Here is a 15,095-nt window from a genome sequence, read left to right on the forward strand (position 1 = left end):
TAGAAATAAAGGACAGGAGTGGTAACCAGAATCTGGTGGCAGACCACTTAAGTCGCCTTGAACACATTAAGGATGACTCCACTCCTATAGCTGATAATTTTTCATATGATAACCTACAAGCAGTATCTGAGGTAACCCCTTGGTATGCACCTGTAGCTAATTATCTAGTTAGCTGCACTTTTCCTCCACACTTTACTAAACACCAAAGAGGCAAGCTGAAAAGCGAGTCTAAATATTATATATGGGATGACCCATATTTATGGAGATGTGGCGCTGACCAGGTAACTAGAAGGTGTGTGCCTAAATCAGAATTCCAGTCCATTTTAGAGGCATGTCACTCATCTGAGAGTGGAGGACATTTTGGCCCTCAAAGAATAGCTAGAAAAATCTTAGACTGTGGATTCTAGTGGCCCACCCTTTTTAAGGACGCTGCTGAATTTTGTAAATCTTGTCCCCCATGCCAAAGGTTTGGTAATATATCCCAGAGGGATGAAATGCCTCAACAAACTATGCTTTTCTGTGAAATTTTTTTATGTTTGGGGCATTGACTTCATGGGTCCATTTCCAAATTCTAATAGCCACCTCTATATATTGTTAGCTGTAGACTATGTTTCTAAATGGGTGGAAGCAATTCCTACCCGTACTGTAGACTATGTTAGAAACCATATTATTTGTCGCTTTGGATCACCACGAGCAATCGTGAGCGATCAAGGCACCCATTTTTGTAACAGGAGACTAATAGGAATACTGAAGAAGCAGGGGATCATTCATAAAATAGCAACAGCCTACCATCCTCAGACTAATGGACATGCCGAGGTGTCTAACAGAGAGATAAAGCGCATTTTATAGAAGATAGTCAAACCTCATAGAAGAAACTGCAGTACCAGACTATAAGATGCACTATGGGCATACAGAACAGCATACAAGACACCCATTGGGATGAGTCCTTTTCGCTTAGTCTATGGAAAGGCTTGTCACCTTCCAGTTGAGGTGGAGCACAAAGCTTTTTGGGCAGTAAAGGAATGCAACATGGGATTTGAGAAAGTCGGAGCTGAAAGGAAGTTGCAACTGCAAGAATTGGAGGGTCTTCGCCTAGAAGCTTATGAGAACTCAAGACTGTACAAGGAGAAAATGAAGGCTGTACATGATCAACACATCAAGAGAAAGGAGTTCCAACCTGGGGATTTGGTTCTTCTTTACAACTCTAGACTAAGGCTCATGCCCGGCAAACTGCGATCAAGGTGGGAAGGTCCATATAGAGTCGAGAGGGCTGAGCCGTACGGAGTTTTCCATCTAAGTCACCCTTCAAGCTCTGAACTCATCAAGGTTAATGGACATCGTTTGAAGCTCTACCATGATGAGAAGGCGACGAAAAACAAGGAGTTAGAGATCTTCCTCCTAGAGGATCCACTCGCAACTAAAAACTGAGCTACTGAAGCATCCAACTTAAGGACGTTAAAGCAAAGTGCTAGGTGGGAGACAACCCACCACGGTATGATCATTCTTCTTCTTCTCCTTCTCTTCCCTCATCTATAACTCCTCTCCATACTACTGCCTCTATCTTGCACATCATTTGCATATTGCATTTGCATAAAAAAAACAAAAAAATTTTTACGCACGCGACGCGTAAGCGTCACTGACGTGTCCGCGTCACTAGTGCGTTTTGAAGAAAGGGCAATTGAACAGAGAGTCACGCGAGAGCGTGGCTAGAGGCGTGCCCTTGGCACATATCATTACACGCGACCGCGTCGTTGATGCGTCCGCGTCAAGTACAAACATTGGCCTCCCACGCGTCCGCGCCACTCACGCGGCCGCATGCCCTGGAATTCGACGTAAAATGGGTGCACGACCGAAAGTTGTGCTAGAGTGGTGATGGATCGGTGCTGAACGCACAAATTCTTCCCACGCGGACGCATGGCTCACGCGTCCGCATCATATCCATCTACTAGCCACTCACGCGATCGCGTGACCCACGCGATCGCGACACCAAACATTTGGCAAAGATAAAAATTCGAACAGAGAGTTGTGCGAGCGCGAGGCTGCCCTCGCACCATTAGCATAACATGTGTCACGCGTCCGCATGACCGACGCGTCCGCATCGATTCACTTAATGCGCATTCGCGCGAACGCGTCACTCACGCATCTGCGTCGCTTGCGCCGCACAGCTTATCCTAATTTGCCACATATCTTATCTTTCTCTTCCCCCAATCCTACTTTTTCTTTTCCCTCTCTTTCTTTCCCCCCTTCTTCCTTCTTCCCTCATTCTCACCTTCTACTCTTTCTCTCTCTCACCACCATTATCAAGGTTTTTCTTTTCTTCTTCCCTCTTTACTTTTCTATTCTTCTTCTTTATTTATGTTTTCTTCTTCCTTTCTCTTTCTTTTTACTTTCATTGCATATGTTTTCTTTTTCTTTCCTTTTTCTTGGTGTTGGAAATTTATTTGGTCATCATGGATTGTTTCTTAATTATTTGGCAATTATATTTTTAAAGGGGTTGCTTGCATGTACAATTTATTATTTTCATTGGATTATTTACCATGCATGCTATGTGTTTGTGAAAAAGCCCATGTGGCATTATGCACTTTTCTATATTATCCTATTCTACTATTCAATGCATGCTTTTCACAAATTCCCTTTACTATTTTATTAATTGAATTTAATTGCCAATACAAACGTGATAGTTTGTTACAAAGTGATGCTTGATCTATGCTACTCATGCCCTTGCCGGCATGCCAATAATCAGCTTGCATCTACTTACCCTATCATGCACTTGTTCTATTCCCTTTATTGATCTTTTCACATGTTGTCATGACCATGTGTTTATTTCATTCATCTTTACCGTGCATTGATTATCACTCACTCAATCCCCTTCCTTGCTTTATCTCTTTGGTTTTAACTTACTTTCTCTTCCCTTTTTCAAATGGCCACCAAGAAAGGCAAAGAGAAAGCTACCCCTAAACCCATCGCAAGGAAAGGAACGAAGAGAGCATTAGTGGCAGAGCCTTCTTTAACTGCAGTCAAGCCCTCAACAAAAAGAATTAAAAAGAATATCAAGGTTGATGAAAAGGAGAGAGCCTTCCCAGCAAAGGACACTGCATGATTTCCAAATTGCTATTGTGAGCAGATGTTTCCTATTCTAGCAGCTCAAAATTACAACAGTGAACACCTTCTTATCCTTCTGCCTCGTATTGCTGAATTTGTTGAGCCACAAATTGCACAAAGACATTGGGGATTCTTACAGAGACAGCCACGACAGGTTAATCTTTCTTGGGTTGTTAAGTTCTACTCCAACTTTCACCTGCCAACTCTACAGTCAGTTTATTTATGCCAGATGCAAGTCCCCCTTACAGAAGAGGCCATTAAGCAAGCCTTAGATCTCTCCCCTGCTCCAGAAGGATTGGATGCTTTTCAGAAAGCCACCATCAAATGCCAGGCGTACACCTTTGATTGAGACACTGTTCTCCGAGTTATCGCTCAACCTGGCAGAAAATGGATCTTCGGATACCATCGTTCCCGTCCTAAGAGAATCTCGGCTTCTGTACTTACCTTAGAGGCTCACGTATGGGCACAGATTATGTCCCATTATGTCTTTCCGAGTACTCATGAGTCCTCCTTCACGGCAGACATGGCCGTTCTACTATGGTGCATCCTCACAGACCAGCCTCTTAATTTACCAAGACATATCCGGAATGCTATGGAACATGTGCAGATCGCGGGCAACCTACCTTTCCCCGCATTGGTCTCTGATCTTATCTCAGCAGCCGGAGTATTCTACAGAGCTGGAGACACCCAAGCCATTCTTCCACGGGATGATCAGTATGTCCCTAACGGGGGATATCTCAGGCCACAACTTGCCACTACCAGCCAGTCCACAGAAGATGCTGCAGCTCCTCCACCATCTACTAGTCAGCTGCTGCACCAAATATTGAAGCAATTGGACCAACAAGAAAAGAAAGCAAAGCTCCGAGAGCGCCGCAACCACCGCCATTTCAAACACCTCAAGAAGCTACTTACCGGCAATCACCGACCCAATGACGATCCAGGCACTCCGGACTCCACTTCTTTCACCAGCACAGGGAGCTACGAAGGCCCCGACTGTGGAGACGCTGCCACCAGCCCACCACTGTTCCTGACAGATGGCACCGAGGACGGTGCAAATCCTTAAGTGTGGGGAGGTCGGTCAGTACCTGACTTCCGGAGGTAATTTTTCTTCCCTAAACACCAATAAATTAGGATAGTTAGTTAGTTTTTCTTTCTTTTAGAATAGGATAAATTACATAGTAATAGATTAGTTGCATGCATGTTCTACTTGATTGAAAAGATAATAAGTTTCTTCTAAAACTCTATCTTTGGAACAAAATTTCACTAATTTTAATTAAAACTCTTATGTTAAAATTGCTTGAAGTTGTATTTGGAACATGATTTTTAAAGCTAAAGAACACACAACCTGTGAGTTGCATGGTTACATTATTTAACCATATTTGTTTTATTCTTGTGTGTTTACTTCTCTATGATTGTAACCTATATTTTGTCCCATCTTATATGTCTAATGTTTAATATATTTATATGATGCATATGATTGAGGCCATAATTGTTTAGCTCACTTATCCAAATTAAGCCTACCCTTTCAATTACCTTTGTTAGCCACTTTGAGCCTTTAAATCCCATTTGTTCTATAATCTATCACATTACTAGCCTTAAGCGGAAAAATAATTATATACCCCAATTTGAATCTTTGATTAGCTTGAGATAGAATTGTGTGTGCTAATTAAGTATGGGAAATTGTGGGAACAAAGGATATTAAGGGGATATGTCATGATAATATAATGGGAATTTGGACACCTACTCATGTGAAACTATAAGAATAAAAAAATCTATGTGCATTGATAAGCTATGTTGATTTTGAAAAAAATAAAAAAATAAAAAAATAATAATAATAAGGGGATAAAATTGCCCCAATGTTGAGTTAAGAATTAAAATAAACAGTTGATACATGAGTATGGAATGTGATGAGCGGATAATTTATACGCTTTTTAGGATGTTTTCATTAGTTTTTATGCTAAATTTACATTTCTGGACTTTACTATGAGTTTGTGTGTTTTTCTGTTATTTCAGGTATTTTCTGGCTGAAATTGAGGGACCTGAGCAAAACTCTGAAAGAAGGCTGACAAAGGACTACTGATGCTGTTGGAATCTGACCTCCCTGCACTCGAAATGAATTTTCTGGAGCTAAAAAACTCCAAATGGCGCTCTCTCAACGGCGTTGGAAAGTAGACATCCAGAGCTTTCCAGCAATATATAATAGTCTATACTTTATTCGAGATTTGATGACATAAACTGGCGCTGAACGCCAGTTCCATACAGCATTCTGGAGTCAAACGCCAGAAACACGTCACGAACCAGAGTTGAACGCCCAAAACACGTTACAACTTGGTGTTTAACTCCAAGAGAAGCCTCAACTCGTGTAACATTCAAGCTCAGCCCAAACATACACCAAGTGGGCCCCGGAAGTGGATTTATGCATCAATTTACTTACTTTTGTAAACCCTAGTAGCTAGTTTAGTATAAATAAAACTTTTTACTAGTGTATTAGACATCTTTGGTCTCAGTTTTATTTTATTATTCATCTAAGGAGACTATTGATCACATTTGGGGGCTGGCCATTTGGCCATGCCTGAACCTTTATCACTTATGTATTTTCAACGGTGGAGTTTCTACACACCATAGATTAAGGGTGCGGAGCTCTGCTGTACCTCAAGTTTTAATGCAATTACTACTATTTTCTATTCAATTCGACTTATTCTTATTCTAAGATATTCGTTGCACTTCAACTTGATGAATGTGATGATCCATGACACTCATCATCATTCTCAACTATGAACGCGCGTGATTGACAACCACTTCCGTTCTACCTTAGACCGGGCGCATATCTCTTGGATTTCTTAATCAGAATCTTCATGGTATAAGCTAGAATTGATGGCGGCATTCATGGGAATCCGGAAAGTCTAACCTTGTCTGTGGTATTCCGAGTAGGATTCTGGGATTGAATGACTGTGACGAGCTTCAAACTCCTGAAGGCTGGGCGCTAGTGACAGACGCAAAAGAATCACTAGATTCTATTCCAACCTGATTGAGAACCGACAGATGATTAGCCGTGCTGTGAAAGAGCATTTGGACCATTTTCACTGAGAAGATGAGATGTAACCATTGACAATGGTGATGCCCTACATACAGCTTGCCATAGAAAGGAGTGATAAAAAAACTGGAAGGAAGAAGTAGAAAAGCAAAGATTCAGAAGGAACGCAGCACCTCCATACACCTATCTGAAATTCCCACCATTGAATTACATGAGTAACTCTATCTTTATTTTCTGTTTAATTTATTATTATTATTATTTGAAAATCAATTAATCTCTTAATATAGTTGAATTCGCCTGACTGGATTTACAAGATGACCATAGCTTGCTTCATACCAACAATCTCTCTGGGATCGACCCTTACTCACGTAAGGTATTACCTGGACGACCCAATACACTTGCTGGTTAGTTGTGAGGAGTTGTGACTAAGTGTGATTCATGTTTGAGAGCACCAAGTCTTTGGAGCCATTGTTGATGATCACAATTTTGCCCACCAAGTTTTTGGCGCCGTTGCCGGGGATTGTTCGAGTATGGACAACTGACGGTTCATCTTGTTGCTCAGATTAGGTAGTTTTCTTTTTATTTTCTTTTCAAAAAAGTTTTCAAAAATCTTTCAAAAATTTTTCCTTATTTTCTTTTTTCTAAAGAATATTTTCAAAAAAAATAAAAGAAAATACAAAAAAATTAGAAAATCATAAAAACCAAAAAATATTTTGTGTTTCTTGTTTGAGTCTTGAGTCAATTTTTAAGTTTGGTGTCAATTGCATGTTTTAAAAATTATTATGCATTTTTCAAAAATTCATGCATTCATGGTGTTCTTTATGATCTTCAAGTTGTTCTTGGTAAGTCTTCTAGTTTGATCTTGATGTTTTCTTGTTGTGTGTCTTTTTTGTTTTTCATGTGCATTTTTGCATTCATAGTGTCTAAACATTAAAGATTTCTAAGTTTGGTGTCTTGCATGTTTTCTTTGCATCAAAATTTTTTTCAAAAATATGTTCTTGATGTTCATCATGATCTTCAAAGTGTTCTTGGTGTTCATCTTGACATTCATAGTGTTCTTGCATGCATTATGTGTTTTGATCCAAAATTTTCATGTTTTGGGTCATTTTTATGTTTTTCTCTCTCATCATTAAAAATTCAAAAAAATAAAAAAAATATCTTTTCCTTAATTTTCTCATAATTTTCGAAAATTTGAGTTGACTTAGTCAAAAATTTTTAAAATTAGTTGTTTCTTACAAGTCAAGTCAAATTTTCAAATTTAAAAATCTTATCTTTTCAAAATCTTTTTCAAAAATCAAGTCTTTTTCATTTTTCTCACTATTTTTCGAAAATTTTTTAAATTGAATTTTAAAATCTTTTTCTTATCTTTAATTCATGATTTTCAAAGGCTATGCTAACAATTAATGTGATTGATTCAAAATTTTCAAGTTTGTTACTTTCTTGTTAAGAAAGGTTCAATATTTAAATTCTAGAATCTTATCTTTTAGTTTCTTGTTAGTTAAGTAATTAATTTTAATTTTAAAAAAATTAAATCTTTTTCAACCATATCTTTTCTATTTTATCTTCTTATCATATCTTTTTATCATATCTTTTATATCATATCTTTTTTTCAAAATTTTATCTTTTTCAAAAAAATTTGATTTCAAAATATCTTATCTAACTTCTTATCTTCTTATCTTTTCAAATTTGATTTTAATACCTTTTTCAACTAACCAACTAACTTTTTGTTTGTTTCTTATCTTTTTCAAAACCACCTAACTACTTTTCCCTTTCTAATTTTCAAAAATATCTCACCTCTTTTTCAAAATTCTTTTTAATTAATTAACTAATTGTTTTAAATTTTAATTTTAATTCTTCCATTAATTTTTGAAATTACTAACCTATTTTTCAAAATTATTTCCGAATTTCTCTCCCCTTCATCCCCTTCTATTTATTTTAGTTATCTACTAACACTTCTCTTCATCTTAAAATTCGAACCCCCTCTTTTCCTCTGTGTTCGAATTTTTCTCTTCTCCTTCTTCATTCTTAGTCTTCTTCTCTTCTACTCATACAAAGGAACCTCTATATCTGGACAAAGAGGATTTCTATTATTATTTTCTATTCCCTTCTTTTTCATATGAGCAGGAGCAAGGACAAGAATATTCTTGTTGAGGCAGATCCTAAACCTGAAAGGACTCTGAAGAGGAAACTAAGAAGAAGATAAATTACAACAATCCAGAGACAACCTTACAGAAATTTTCTAAAAGGAAGAGGAGATGGCAGCCGAAAATAATAATGCAAGGAGGATGTTTGGTGATTATACTAAACCTACGTCCAAGTTTGATGGAAGAAGCATTTCAATCCCTGCCATTGGAGCAAACAATTTTGAGCTGAAACCTCAACTAGTTGCTCTAATGCAACAGAACTACAAGTTTCATGGACTTCCATCAGAAGATCCTTACCAGTTTTTAACTGAGTTCTTGCAGATTTGTGAGACTGTTAAGACGAATGGAGTAGATCCTGAAGTCTACAGGCTCATGCTTTTCCCATTTGCTGTAAGAGATAGAGCTAGAACATGGTTGGACTCACAACCTAAAGATAGCCTGGACTCCTAGGATAAGCTGGTCACGGCCTTCTTGGATAAATTCTTTCCTCCTCAAATGCTGAGAAAGCTTAGAGTGGATGTTCAGACCTTCAAGCAAAAAGATGGTGAATCCCTCTATGAAGCTTCGGAAAGATACAAGCAGATGACCAAAAAGTGTCCTTCTGACATGTTTTCAGAATGGACCATATTAGATATATTCTATTATGGTCTATCTGATTTTTTCAAGATGTCATTGGACCATTCTGTAGGTGGATCCATTCACCTAAAAAAAATGCCTACAGAAGCTCAAGAACTTATTGACATGGTTGCAAATAACCAATTCATGTACACTTCTGAGAGGAATTCTGTGAATAGTGGGATGCCTCAGAGGAACGGAGTTTTTGAAATTGATGCTCTGAATGCCATATTGGCTCAGAACAAAGTATTGACTCGGCAAGTCAACATGATCTCTCAAAGTCTGAATGGATGGCAAAATGCATCCAACAGTACTAAAGAGGCAGCTTCTGAAGAAGCTTATGATCCTAAAAACCCTGCAATGGCAGAAGTTAATTACATTGGTGAACCTTATGGAAACACCTATAATTCATCATGGAAAAATCATCCAAATTTCTCATGGAAGGATAAAAAAAAGCCTCAACAAGGCTTTAATAATGGTGGAAGAAACAGGCTTAGTAATAACAAGCCTTTTCCATCATCTTCTTAGCAACAGATAGAGAATTTTGAGCAGAGCCCCTCTAATTTAGCAAATTTAGTCTCTGATCTGTCAAAGGCCACTTTAAGTTTCATGAGTGAGACAAGATCCTCCATTAGAAATTTGGAGGCACAAGTGGGCCAGCTGAGTAAGAAAGTAACTGAAACTCCTCCCAGTATTCTCCCAAGCAATACAGAAGAGAATCCAAAAGGAGAGTGCAAGGCCATTGATGTAATCAATATGGCCGAATGCACAAGGGAGGAGAAGGACAAAAATCCTAGTGAGAAAGACCTCCTGGGACGTCTCTCAAACAAGAAGGAGTTACTTATTGAGGACCTTAAGGAATCTGAGGCTCATATAGAGACCACAGAGATTCCACTAAATCTCCTTCTGCCATTCATGAGCTCTGAAGACTATTCTTCCTCAGAAGAGGATGAAGATGTAACTGGAGAGTAAGTTGCTCAATATCTAGGAGCTATCATGAAGCTGAATGCCAAGTTGTTTGGTAATAAGACTTGGGAAGGTGAACCTCCCTTGCTCATTAGTGAACTAGATACATGGGTTTAGAAAACTTTACCTCAAAAGAGACAAGATCCTGGTAAATTGTTAATACCCTGTACCATAGGCACCATGACCTTTAACAAGGCTCTGTGTGACCTGGGGTCAGGCATAAATCTTATGCCACTCTCTGTAATGGAGAAGCTCGGGATCATTGAGGTACAGCCTGCCTTATTCTCATTATAATTGGCAGACAAGTCAGTAAGACAAGCTTATGGATTAGTAGAGGACGTGTTAGTAAAGGTTAAAGGCCTTTACATCCCTGCTGATTTCATAATCTTAGACACTAGGAAGGAGGAGGATGAATGCATCATCCTGGGAAGACCTTTCCTAACCACAGCAGGAGCTGTGATAGATGTTAACAGAGGAGAATTAGTCCTTCAATTGAATGGGGACTACCTTGTGTTTAAGACCCAAAGGTGTTTGATAAACCACCATTTTATGGTTTATCTTGTGCTCAATTGAGTGGTTTTTATCTATTCTGTACCCACTTATTCATACAATTTGCGTGTTTTACATTTTCCTTCCTGGTTTTATGATATGATTGAAAACATGCTTCTTTGGCTTTATATTTGCTAATATTAATCCTCTCTTATTACCATTCGATGCCATGATTAGTGTGTTGAGTAGTTTCAGATCTTCTAAGGCAGGAATGACTTAAAGGATGGAAAAGGAAACATACAAAAATGGAAGGAAAGCGTAAAACGGAGTTTTGGAGAAACTGGCATCCACGCGATCGCATGGACGACGCGACCGCATGCCAAGAGCGAAGAAGCAGCGACGCGGCCGCATGACTGACGCGACCGCGTACTTAAAGAAGAACACCTATGACGTGGCCGCATGTCTCACGCAACCGCGCGATAAGGAAAACTCCAATTGACGTGACCGCGTGACCCACATGGACGCGTGACAGAGGCCACGCACCAGAAATTGAAGAAAATGCTCATAGGAAATTCTGAAGCCCTTTTTGGCCCAAATCCAAGTCCAGAAGGCATAGAACAGAGGTTATGAAGTGTGGGAATGAATCCATTCAAAGAGTCTCCAATTTTTAGTCACTTTCCATGATTTAGGTTTAGATGGAGAGAGGTTCTCTCCTCTCTCTTTAGGATTAGGATTTAGATTTAGGATTTTATTTGCTTTGAGGATTATCTTTTTATCAGGTTCAATATTCCTTTTTCATTACTTGCTTTTCAATTTAGTTTATGAATTCTTCTATGTTACAGATTACTCTTTCGAATTAATGTTATTTGAGGTATTTCAGTTAATATTGCTTTCTCTTATTTATGTTATTGATTATTCCCAATCTGAAGACATTTTTATTCCAATAGATTTAATCCTTTCCCTTTTGGTCTTGGTTAAAAAATCAGTAACTCAGGAGTTATCTTAGCTCAACATAATTGATAACTGTTATCTTTGCTAATTGAACTGAACTTCAATAATCCCAACCTTTTCTTAGGAAATAAATAGGATTCGAAGGTCAAACTAATTAGTCCCTTGACTTTCCTTTGCTTTAGCAAAGGTTAACTAAGTGGAATTAAGATTCAACTTTCATTATTAATGATAAGAATAACTAAGTCTGGACTTCCAATTTCTCATACCTTGCCAAAGGGTTTGCTTTACAATATTTATTTATTTTAATTGCCATTTAAATTATTTGCCATATTCATCCTTCATTCTCAAACCCCAATTTACGATCTCCATAACCAATAATAAGAACATACTTCCCTGCAGTTCCTTGAGAAGAAGACCCGAGGTTTAAATACTCGGTTATCAATTTTAAAGGGGTTTGTCACTTGTGACAACCAAAAAATTGCACGAAGAAATTTCTGTTGGTTTAGAATCTATATCTACAACGCGACTATTTTTATAAAATTCTTTACTAGCAAAAATCCTAACGTCAAAATGGCGCCGTTGCCGGGGAATTACAAACGTGTGCCTTATTATTGGTTATTGTAAATATTTTTCAAAAAAAATTTTTTTTTTATTTTACTTGTTTATTTGTTTCTCCTTTTACCCCCTTATTTCTGATAACTACTATGAATTCTCACCCCTCTCGCTTTGAGTTTGGTTCTAACTTTGTTGAAGGAAATAGAAACCACAGCAGGAATATGCATCAAGGTTACACCAATCAAGGATGGATGGAGCCAAGAGGATCTAATCAACCCTTTAGGCAACAACACCCTCCAAGATATCATGGACAACGACCATTCTACAATGCATACCCAGTTGAAAGATTTGGTGGGCCGCCTAGTAGCTACCAACAAGCCCCACCCTGTGCTCAGAGACTATCCTCTCGACATAACTTCAAACCACCACACTCGCAAGCTTCTTTTCACCATTCACTACCACATGATCCTTATCCACCCCAACGCCAATCCAATTACTCCCAAGAACCACCACTCCCTTATGCACCATATCCATATCCATCAAGCCAAGAATCACAGGTTCGCTTCAAGGAATCAGTAAACCAGTTCAATGCAACCCTTCATCAACTGGTGCAAGCAATAAATCAGTTATCTTCCAGACGTTCATGTGGAGAATTTAATGAAGAACGCAGCACGAAAAAGATACTAGAGACTCCAGTGGACAGCATAGAGCATAACTTCGTACTGGAACAAGTAGAGGGCGCTGTCATTGCAGGAGAAGAAGAAGAGTTGGTTGAAGATTTAGGAGATGCCAAACTGCCACCTGAATCCAGAGTTGTGGAGAACTCCATCAAGGATGTTACAATTGATGCTAAAGAGGATGTTGCGCAGCCCCCAATGCAGATATCTTATGAAGAACTAGACAGAATTACCCAAGACACATGTTTCCTTGATGATGATGATCACTAGTCAAGTCCTCTTAGTGATGAACTTGCATTCGCAAGTGAATTTTTTGAGACAGAAGAATCTTCCCCAAGTGAATACGAAGATGATGCAGAGGTCGACTTTTCTCAACCTCCTAATTATGACTCAAGTGATGAGGAAGACATGGAAGACTTTGACCAGGACATGGCTGGAATGGAAAAGGTTTGCAAGGAAGTAGAGGAATTCACAGAAGACCACAAGGGAGTAGAGCTTGCAGAACCACTGGAAACACTGACCCCAAGGCCACTATCACTCAACACAAACTTCAAGTGGGTAAAATCCTTGACCTTTATCTTCAATTTTCCACTTGAATATGGTTTGCTTGAGACAGATGGCCAGCTTAGAGCTCTCTGCGGCTTTAAGAGAAAAAGGAAAATGACTCGCACTCAGCGATGGTATGCAAGATTCAATGAGGTTTCGCACTTCAATTTGAGGTGCAGGAATTGGTGTCAAGCTCAATCTAAAGGATCTCGGAAGCTGTTTGGTCACTGCAGTGAGAATTCGGATTACTCATCACCCGACTGGAATAATATAGATCAAGACAAAGACGGGTGTAGAAGAAAAATTTGGGATCCTGGAGTCTATTCTGACATTCAACACTCCGGGAGCCTGCAAGCCTGTTTGAACTCACACAAGGGCTTTACGTACTTTGTTTGGGACCCCGGAGGATATTGGCATTCCAAGCATTGGTGGAGATTCCTGGATCAGTACAAGCATAAGCCACCATAACAGGAAGCTCACCAAATGTCCAACTTAAGGACTTTAACTAAAAGTGCTGGATGGGAGACAACCCACCATGGTATGATCGTTTCTTCTTCAGTTTGAATTTTTGTCTATTTTTGAATTTTTATTGAACCTGGAATCATGCATAGCATTCATATTAAGCATTGCACTCTGTATACTGCATAATCATAAAAATAAATGCCACACAATGCGACCGCATCAGCGACGCGTCTGCGTCGCAAGGAGAGGGGAGAAAATAAAAACGAACAGAGAGTCGCGCTGGAGCGTGGCTGGAGGCGTGCCAGTGGCACAAATCAACCCACGCGACCGCGTCGCCGACGCGTTCGCGTCACATGGGAATAATGGCCTCCCACGCGACTGCGTGACCCATGCGGCCGCGTGCCCTGATTTTCGACGTAAAAAGGCTGCACAACAAATTATTGTGCGAAAGTGGTGCTGGATTGGTGCTGAACGCACAATTCTACCCACACGGACGCATGGCTCACGCGTCCGCGTCATTCCCTTCTAAAGCCCATTCACGCGATCGCATGCCCTATGCGATCGCGTCACCCAAAATTTGGTAAATAAAATAATTCGAACAGAGAGTTGTGCAGGCGCGCGGCTGCACTCGCGCCAGAAGCATAACATGTGTCACGCGACCGCGTGACCGATGCGACCGCGTCGATTAACTTAAAGCGCAAGTCACGCGACCGCGTGCCCCACGCGTCCGCGTCGCTTGCGCCGCACAGCTCAATCCTAATTTGCCAATATCTTCTTTTTTCTTTCCTAATCCTAATTTTTCCCTCCCTCCTTTCTTACTCACTTCTTTCCCTTCTCATTCTTCTTATCTTTCATTTTATTTATTTGCATATTTCATTCATTGCATTTTAATTTAGTGCATATTTTTCTTTTCTTTTCTAAATTTTTTATTTTTCCTTTGGTGTTGATTTTCTTATTTAACGGTTGCATCTTTTCTGGTATAATTTTTAGTGACTTGTTTTACAATGTTGGGTGATGCTATTTTTCTGTCAAATGTCAATCTTTTATGATACCTGTATTCCTTTTGCATTGACATGAACTTACATTGTCTTTCATTACCCACTCTCTTCCCCATTATTGTACATTTTGTACCACTGTCATGCTATGGCTTCTATTGTTTTCTCACGTACATGTTAAAGCTTCCATGTAAATGCGATCCTTATCATTTGGCATTAACCCATCCATACTTCATTTATTTTCTTATCTTTATTTCTGGGTTACTTTTCTTCCCTTTTTCTTTCAGGATGGCCATCCGGAGGGAAACCGGAAGACGTTTACATGGGAAGACAAGACAAGTACATCTGCACAATCTTTGGAGAGAAGCATCAGTTACAACAACCCCCGTCAACTTGTACATCTTAGCATGCACCGAGGACGGTGCAATCTTTAAGTATGGGGAGGTCAATACCGATCTCCATGGGTTAGTTACTCTTCTGTCTCAACACCAATGGTTTATTTTCCTTGTTAGTTGTTGTATTTGCATGTTTGTTTGATTTTTTGCATATTTTGCCACTT

This window comes from Arachis stenosperma, chromosome 9, assembly GCF_014773155.1.
Source record: "Arachis stenosperma cultivar V10309 chromosome 9, arast.V10309.gnm1.PFL2, whole genome shotgun sequence".
In the NCBI taxonomy this organism is placed as follows: domain Eukaryota; kingdom Viridiplantae; phylum Streptophyta; class Magnoliopsida; order Fabales; family Fabaceae; genus Arachis; species Arachis stenosperma.